The sequence below is a fragment of the Rattus norvegicus genome (genome assembly GCF_036323735.1).
Source record: "Rattus norvegicus strain BN/NHsdMcwi chromosome Y unlocalized genomic scaffold, GRCr8 chrY_unlocalized_39, whole genome shotgun sequence".
Classification (NCBI taxonomy): Eukaryota; Metazoa; Chordata; class Mammalia; order Rodentia; family Muridae; genus Rattus; species Rattus norvegicus.
The window spans coordinates 166,154-175,835 of NW_026947399.1; the positions used below are offsets into that span (position 1 = coordinate 166,154).

Sequence of the window (9,682 nt, forward strand, 5' to 3'; positions counted from 1 at the left end):
GACTGTTTACTGCACAATCTCATGATATCACAGAACAATTCTTTCAACACTACAAAGTGAAATCTCATAAAAAGATGGGTACCCGAAGCCACAGTTTATTACCTTCTATTTGGTTGTGCACACTGTGACCACCATTCATTTTAATCAGGTTTAACAAAAAGGTAATCTCTGCCCCAAGAATCCATTTCTACTATATTGACATATGCAGCCATGTTCAGTTAAATTTAAGCACCAACCGCACCAAAGTAAGGATTTATAAAATATCCAACAGAAACATGGGAAGACATTCTACAAAAATAAATTCATACCGAATAAATAAACAAAAGGTCTTTTACTTTTTGTAACACAACATCTATCCATTTTTATTATATTAATTGGTTCTGTGTACATTCACAAGCAAAGAAAATTGTATTTAAGCCAGGAAACAACTTGTGAGACTTAGTTCTCTCTATTATTTAGACTATGAAGACTAAACGTAGATATCAATGCTTAATAGAAAGCAATTTTAAATGTTGTGTCATTTAACTGTTTCTCAGATTTTTTTGTATAATTGAAAAAGTATAGCTAAATCTTGTTATCTAATATTTTTCCCACTCCATTTTATTATCTACTTTAACTCTGAGTAATAAGTCCAAATGGGATCTGATTACATATATTGGCCACATATGTATTTTTCTAAAACTTATAAGGCAAAGTTTTATATGCTAAAATGTACACTTTTGGGAGTACTGGAATTTAGTTCATCCTTTTTCATTATTTTCTCTGAAAGACTATTATTTACTAATTTGTTTTAAATTTTTAGAAGTATTTTGTGTGTGTGTGTGTATGTGTGTGTGTGAGTGTGCCTGTTTGAGTATACATACATACATATACATGTTCTTTTGATAATTCAAATATAATAAGACCAGAGAAAGTAGCTTGAGTGATATTGATAATTTATGGACATAGTTAATTTTTGTATATGATGTATATATAAACTTGAAAATATTTTCTGAGTATTTTTCAAAAGCAATTTTTAAATATGTACACTAGATCACACATGCTAATTGCATTTTTATCTTTTTCCACACTAATTTTATCTCATTGGATGTCTAGAAAGAAATACATGGATCCATGAATCATGTCTTAACTCCAACTGTAGGTAGAATCAATGATAGATCTTACTTTTACTCACCTTTAGTTCATAAATTATATATTTAATTTGCTCTATTTATATTAGAAACGTGTGCCATATATATATATATATATATATATATATTCATTGATAACTTCCTTCTGTCAACAAACATTAAGAATTAATTATTTATATGCATTATTACAAAATCTAAGAACATTTAGTTTCTTCCATAATCAGCTACCATAATGCATAAATATTAGAACCATTTCCTGACTGACGCTTTTAACAAAAAGTACTTGATGTACCATTCCTATAAACATATTTTGATATTATCCATCAAAGTGTCTTCACGGAGATGTCTAACTTTTACTAAAAGGAAATATAGTAAAATTGTTATTATCTTTGAATCACAAATGATGTCAGTATTTTTCCATTCTATATTTATTTAAATTGTAAAATACAGTTCTTTTAAAATAAGGCATAGAAAAAAGGGACATATTGGCTATAGACAGCAAAAGAGACCAAAGAAATTAATGCTAAACTCTAATATTTGAGCCAATATCAGAAATGGGAAATGATATTTCACTATTAATTTAATGAGACATAGTGTCATTTTTATTTAATAATTTTTCCTGAATATTTTATGTATTTTCAGTTCAAATGGTATATCCTTTCCTACCTTTCCCATAAACCCCCACTTCAGCTTCTTTGAGGATGTTCCCATTCCCACCCACCCACCTCAACCTCAATCCTCTGGCATTACCCTACACTGGGGATATAAGTCTTCACTGTATTAAAGGCTTTTCCTTCCAATCATGCTCGACAGTGCATTTCTCTGCCACACATGTGGCTGGTATCGTGGGTTCCTCAATCTGTACTCACTAGTGGGTTGTTTAATCCCCCGAATTTATAGTGGGATCTTGTTGGTTGGTGGTGTTGTTTTTCCTGGGGTTTTGCAAATCCCTTCAGATCATTAAGTATTTTCTCTAAAACTTCCATTGAAACCCCCTTGTTTAATCCAATGGTTAACTGCAACCATCCTCATTTATATCAGTAGGGATCTGTCAGAGCCTCTCATGAGACATCCATATCTGATTTGTATCAGTAAGGATTTGTTGGCATCAGCAATAAAGTCTGGATTGGGTGGCGGCATAGTGGATGGATCCCCACGTGGGGCAGTCTCTGGTTAACCCTTCTTCAGTCCCTGCTTGACTCTTTATCATTGTATTTCCTCCCATGAATATTTAGTTCCTTTTTCTTAGAAACAATGTAGCATCCACATTTTGGTCTTCTTTATGCTTGGGCTTCATATGACCTGTGGATTCTTTCTTATGAATATGTTTGTGTGTGTGTGTGTTTATAATACAATATATATGTATATATGCACATATAATTATATATATATATTGTTGCTATACACATATAGCATCTTGTGTCCTTGTTACATGTTGGAGCATCTTTTGGGTAAATAACCAAGAAGTGGTATTGCAGGATCCTCATGTATTACCAATTGTGTTAGAAAATTCCAGACTTATTTCCAGAGTGGTTATACCAGCTTGCAATCCCACCAACATTGGAGGAGTGTTCCTCTTTCTCTACCTCCTTTTAATTATCATTTGTCATCTGAATTTGTTTTTATCTTAGCCATTCTGATTGGTGTGCTGTGGAACCTCAGGTTTTTTTTTTTTTTTTTTTTTTTTTTTTTTTTTTTTTTTGGTTTACATTTACCCGATGGGTAAGGATGTTGATATACCTTAGTTAAGAATTCATTGTTTAGCTCTATACACCATTTTGAAAGGACTATTTGATTCCCTGTAACATAATTCCTTGAGTTTTTGTTTAGATTGAATTTAGCCCTCTATCATATGTAGGATTGGTAAAGATCTTTTCTTAATCGATTGGTTGCTCCTTTTTCCTAATGACAGTGCCTTATTCCTTACAAAAGCTTTACAATTTTATGAAGTTCCATTTGTCAAATCTTGATCTTAGAGCATAAGCCATTGGTTTTATATTCAGGAAATTTCCCCAGTGCCCAAGTGTCCAAGATTCTTTCACATTTTTTCTTCTATTAGTGTTAGGTTATATGATTTTATGTGGAGACCCTTGATCCACTTTGACTTGAGCTTTGTATGCGGTGATAAGAATTGATTGATTTCCCTTCTTCTGCATGCTAATTTCCAGTCAAACCAGCATTATTTGTTGAAAATGCTATGTTTATTCCATTGGATGGTTTTGGCTCCTTTGTAAATATCAAGTGCCTGGGATGTGCCTTCATTTCTGGGTCTTCAATTCTATTCCATTGATGTGGGTATCTGTCTCTGTACCATAACCATTAAATTTTTATCATTATTTTTCTGTTATACAGTTTGAGGTAAGGGATAGTGATTCCCAAAGAAGGAAAAGATCTTTACCAATCATGCAACAGATAGAGGCCTTATATCCAAAATGTACTAATAACTCAAGAAGTTAGACCGCAGGGAGACAAATAACCCTATTAAAAGTGAGGTTCAGAGCTAAACAAAGAATTCACAGCTGAGGAATGCCAAATGACTAAGAAACACCTAAGGAAATGTTCAACATCTTTAGTCATAAGGGAAATGCCAATCAAAACAACCCTGAGATTTCACTTCACACCAGTGAGAATGGCTAAGACCAAAAACTCAGGTGACAGCAAATGCTGGCGAGGATGTGGAGAAAGAGGATCACTCCTCCATTGTTGGTGGGAATGTACAACCATTCTCGAAATCAGTTTGGAGGTTCCTCAGAAAATTGGACATTGAACTGCCTGAGGATCCAGCTATACCTCTCTTAGGCATATACCCAAAAGATGCCCCAGCATATAAAAAAGACACATGCTCCAGTATGTTTATAGCAGCCTTATTTATAATAGCCAGAAGCTGGAAAGAACCCAGATGCCCTTCAACAGAGGAATGGATACATAAAATGTGGTACATCTACACAATGGAATGTTACTCAGCTATCAAAAACAATGCCTTTATGAAATTCATAGGCAAATTGATGGAACTGGAAAATATCAACCTGAGTGATGTAACCCAATCCCAGAAAAACACATATGGTATGCACTCATTAATATGTTGCTATTAACCCAAATGCTTGAATTACCCTAAATGCCCAGAACACATGAAATTCAAGATGGATGATCAAAATGTGAATGCTTCACTCCTTCTTTAAAAGGGGAATAAGAATACCCTTGGCACGGAATAGAGAGGCTAAGATTAAAACAGAGACAGAAGGAACATCCATTCAGAGCCTACCCTACGTGTGTCCCATACATATACAGCCACCCAATTAGACAAGATGGATGAAGCAAAGAAGATCAGGCAGACAGGAGTCAGTTGTAGATATCTGCTGAGAGACACAGCCAGAATATGGCAAATACTGAGGCAAATGCCAGCAGCAAAGCACTGAACTGAGAACAGGAAACCCGTTGAAGGAATCAGAGAAATAACTGGAAGAACTTGCAGGGGCTCTAGACCCCATATGAACAACAATATCAAGCAACCAGAGCTTCCAGTGACTAACCCAGTACCTAAAGACTATGCATGGACTGACCCTGAACTCTGACCTCATAGTAGCATTGAACATGCTAGTAAGATCACTCATTTAAGGGGAAGTCTTTGGTCCTGCTAAGACTGAACCCCTAGTGAACAGGTTTGTTGGGGGGAGGGCGGCAATGGGGGGAGGATGGGGAGGGGAATACCCATAAAGAAGGGGAGGTGGAGGGGTTGGGGTATGTTGGCCTGGAAACCGGGAAAGGGAATAATACTCAAAAGGTAAATAAGAAATACTCAAGTTAATTAAAAAAAAGAAATGAAAGGATCCAGTGTTAGAAATATGCAAAAAAAATTAAGCGAAAGACTACAGAAATTTGGAAGGGAGATGAGATGCGCGCAGGTCTAGGAGGAGCAGGAGGGATTGTGGGTGCACTTGATCAGAGCACATTGTATTACATGTACGGAATGTTCCACAAATGAAAAGCAAACCTTCCCATCCTTTTGATATCCTTATGCTGTGTTACGATGCAAGGCTTTCAAGAAGAACACAGATCAGATATCAGCTCCTGCTTCTTCCTTTAGGGGTGCCCTTGTGGTGAATAAACTTTACAAGCAGAAAAAAAAGAAAAAGTAAAGAAGTTCTTTTCTTGTTGAGGAGAGTTTTCTCTGTCATGGGGTTTTTGTTATTTCAAATGAATTTTCAAATTGCTCTTTCTAACTCTATGAAGCAGTGAGTTGGAATTGTGATAGCGATTGCCTTGAATATGTTGATTGCTTTTGCCAAGTTTGCCATTTTTGCAATATTAACTCTACCAATCCATAAGCATGGAAAATCTTTCCATCTGAGATTTTCTTCATTTTTTTTCTTCACAGAGTTGAAGTTCTTGTCATAAAGACCTTTTACTTGCTTGGTTAGAGTCACACTGAGATATTTTTTATTATTTGTGACTAATGTGAAAATTGTCATATCCCTAAATTCTTCTCAACCTGTTTATCCTTGAAGTAGAGGAAGCGTAATGATTTGTTTGAGTTAATTTTATATCCAGCCATTTTACAGAAGTTGTTTATTGGCTGAAGGAGTTTCTCTGGTTGAATTTTTGGGGTCACTAAAATATACTATCATATCATATACAAATCATGATATTTTGACTTCTTGAATTCCCTTTATCTCCTTTGGTTGTCTAATTTCTGTGAATAAGATTTCTAGTGCTATATTAAAGAAGTAAGTGGAGATTGGACAACCTTTTCTATTCCCAGATATTTGTTGAATTGCTTCAAGGTTCTCTCCATTTATGTTGATGTTGGGTACTCTTTTTGTAATATTGTTTTTACTAAGTTTATGTATGGACCTTGAATTTATAATATGTACCAAATCTTTTAACATGAAGAGGTATTGATTGTTTTCATTTTTTGTCACCATCTAACAATGTGATCATTTGTTCCCCCACCCTGTGAGTTTGTTTAAATAATTGATTTTTCTATATGCTGACCTCACGTTGAACCATCACCATTTTTTGAAAATTCTGTCTTTTTTCCATTAAATGGTTTTAGAACATTTGTCAAAGATAAAGTGACCGTAGGTGTTTGCATTTATTTCTGGATCTCCAGGCTTGGATATCTGGTAAAATTTTCACTTACCATGAATGCAGAAACCAAGATACTCCATGACAAAGCCAAATTTACAAAACATCTTTCAACAAATCTAGCCCTACATGGGATAGTAGATGGACACTTCCAACACAAGAAAGGAACTACACCCTAGGAAAAATTTGGGAATTAATCTTTCAACAAACCCAAAAGATGATAGCCACACAAAAGTAATTCCATTTCTAACAATAAAAATAGCAGGAAAGAACAATAAATTTTATTTAATATCTCTTATCATCAATGGACTTAATTCTCCAATAAGAATATATAAACTAAGGGATTGAATAAATAAAGTGGACCGAACATTTTGCTGCATACAGGAAATATACCTTAATTATATAGACAGTCACTATCTCAAGGTAAAAGGCTGGAGAGAAATTCCAAGCAAATGGTCCCAAGAAATAAAACGGAAATAGCCTTTCTTACATTGAATAAAATTTTACTTTCAACCAAAGATATCAAAAATGATAAGGAAGGACAAAATAATTGTCAAAGAAAAAATAATACTAAGATGAACTATCAATTATGAACAACTATGTTTCAAATGCTAGGGCACCTAAATTCACCAAAAGAAAATCACTAAGCCTCAAAGAATATATTGGCGCCAACACGATAATAGTAGGAGATTTCAATACCCAAGTTCATCAATTGACCGTTTGTGGCAACTGAAACTAAACTGATACATTAAAAATAACAGAAATAATCATCCAAATGGATTTAGCAGATATTTAAATAACATTTCATCCTAAAACTAGAGAATATACCTTTTTTCTTTGCACCTAAAAGTAACTTCTCCAAACTTACCATATACTGTGTCACTAAACAGGTCCATATAGATACCAGAATATTGAAATAATCCCATGCACCCTATCAGATTATCATGGACTAGTGCTGGTCTTCAATACTTTCTTATTTTTATATTTGTTTTTATTATCGATATTTGCTTAATGTGGTATTTTTGAAACACTAGCTTTCTTGATAGTTTGGCACTATGAAATCTAGGTTGGGTTTAGCCTAATAGTAATTCTTCCATTTTGCCTCTATAGTAGCAAGAATGAGAGCTCCATTCCATTCTTTGGTATATACTATATTTTGAGTGAACATTTTGGGCACACAGTGCATTTAATGGTTTTCATCTCTTTTTAAGTATATATTATTATTATCTCATCTTAAAAATTTGTAACTTGACAATGACATTTTTAATATCATGTTTCTGAATGGGTCTTTTGATCTCATTTTGTTTATATTTTATCTCCATTTTAAATGGATTTTCCTTTGTGAATATTTTCTGTCTTTAAGTATGTTTGTGCCTTTATGAGATTTTATTATTGTTTATCAATGAAAAAATGCATTTTATTTACACCAGCAGCCATACAGGAAGGGGAACACAAGAGTTAGTTAGCTATTTGTATAGTATTGGTTACTTATTAAAAAATAAAAATCTCTGAAACAAAGGACAGTGATTAATTTCACACTATCCTCCCCCAATGTTCCCAGCATACAGTAATTCCTAGTAATGGCCTGAGGTCATGTGGTGTTGGGAAATACTTTATGGAAGAATAAACCCACAAACCACAGAATATTTAAAGAAAATCTTTCTTCCATACACACAGATACATAATACGATTACAGGGAGGTCAATACAATTAATTAAAGAAGATGTAAAGAATATGTTGTTACAAGAAACTGAGGACAAGGAAAGAATTTCAAACCACTGTCAACTATACAATGGTGAACATTTGTTCCCAAAAAGTAGTTTGTGTGCCAGAACAATAACAGCTGTACTGGACCCACCTTTTATCTACACAGAGTGGGGAGCTATGGTCCTATTGGAAACAATGAAGACAGAAAACCAAAACAATAGCAAAAGGGGGAATTAATATAAGCAATCTGGTAATGCAAACTACCAAAGACATCTTTATGTTCTAAGCAGAAATCGCAGGAAAACTCATATCTGAGCGCCCTATCTAATGACAAGAGTGAGCAAGCCATGGCCTTTCTCCCTTTCATATTTTTAAGTACTTTACAGAAACAAGAATCTCAGATTGCTTTATCCATGATTTATGAAAGGGTTTTCTAGGCGTCATGTATTAAGAAATCATTTAAAAGTATTTTTAGCTCCTGACAAGTTTTTATTAAAGTCCTCAAACTTCTTGGACTTAGATCCCAAAGTGTAACTAGGCCAAACCTGAGCTGTAAAACTATGACAAGGCAACAATAACAGATATTTTCATGGCCCAAGCACTATAGCAATATACTATTGAGTACAGAGATCCAAATTTATTCAAACAGATCAGGAGAGAAGGGAGAAAAAAAGTTAGAAAAGTGATGAAGAATCAACACCTCCCTTGTGTATGCCAGCATTTATGGTTCTGCAGTAAGTCCTAAGAGGCAGTATCCAAGTAGCAAGGGGAGGAAAGGACTAAGGACAAGACAGGGAGATAAACTAGCATGGCAGGTGTATGTAAGAGAAAAACTTAGACATGAAAATGTCCTGTAATTTAAAAAAAAAGATTTTTTTCATTATTTTCTCATTCCAATCAAAAGAGACATCCATGAATGATTCTCCTCTAAGGCTTCCATAAAAGAGGTAAAACAAAAACGAATATAAACATTGAAAGTTTGAAAATAAAACAAAAGAAAAAGAACTTGTGTACGTTTCAGAGCAGGAGCACTGAAAAATGAACTAAATCTGGTCAAGATGAAACCTAGAGTGAGAAGTAGGAACTAGAATTAAGAGCTGCAAGAGATAGGCAGGTGAGGAGTGACAGGAACATGGCCAGGCCTGAGAGATAAGACTGGTTCTTTACAAGGGCACAGAATGAGGTAAGAAAACATTTCAAATAAAGCAGCACCTTTCCTTTATGCTCACCTCAGTAATCCCATCCTCTAATAACCCCCATTTACATACTAAAATAGAAGAGTTGTGGTATGTATATCACTCACTTCCCATTTACTTTTAACCCTGCCTCCAAAGTCAGGAAGTCCAAACTTTCTAACTTCCAAGAACAAAAATACAGCCCCATGTATAAGGGGATCCTGAGGGCCAAGTGACAAACTGCAATATGTGAGAGTAGAGAATATGGAGATTTCTCATTCAACATAGCAGAAGTTTGATGGCCCAAGCTAAGAAAGGAAAAGGCAACCATATCAGGTAAACAAGGTCTGCTTCTCATAACATTAAACTCATTTATATTATTCTTTCCTTTAAAAAAGAAATACTTTATTTGGGCTTATAATCCAGAATATCAGAGTCAGTGATGGATGATATCAGAGTAAAGATAAACAGGCAGAGGTTGCTGAAAGATTACATCTCAGACCATAAGCAGAAGGTGGAGAAAACTAGATTGAAATAGCTTCAGTCTTTTGAAACCTCAAAGCCTACCCCTAACAACATACCTCC

At 34.6% G+C, this 9,682-nt stretch overlaps 1 long non-coding RNA gene across 3 annotated transcripts in view; it reads left to right on the forward strand.

The window, feature by feature from the left end:
* Positions 1 to 9,682, forward strand: part of LOC134484728 (uncharacterized) — a 76,912-nt gene that overhangs the window by 40,757 nt on the left and 26,473 nt on the right. The window lies entirely within an intron of this gene.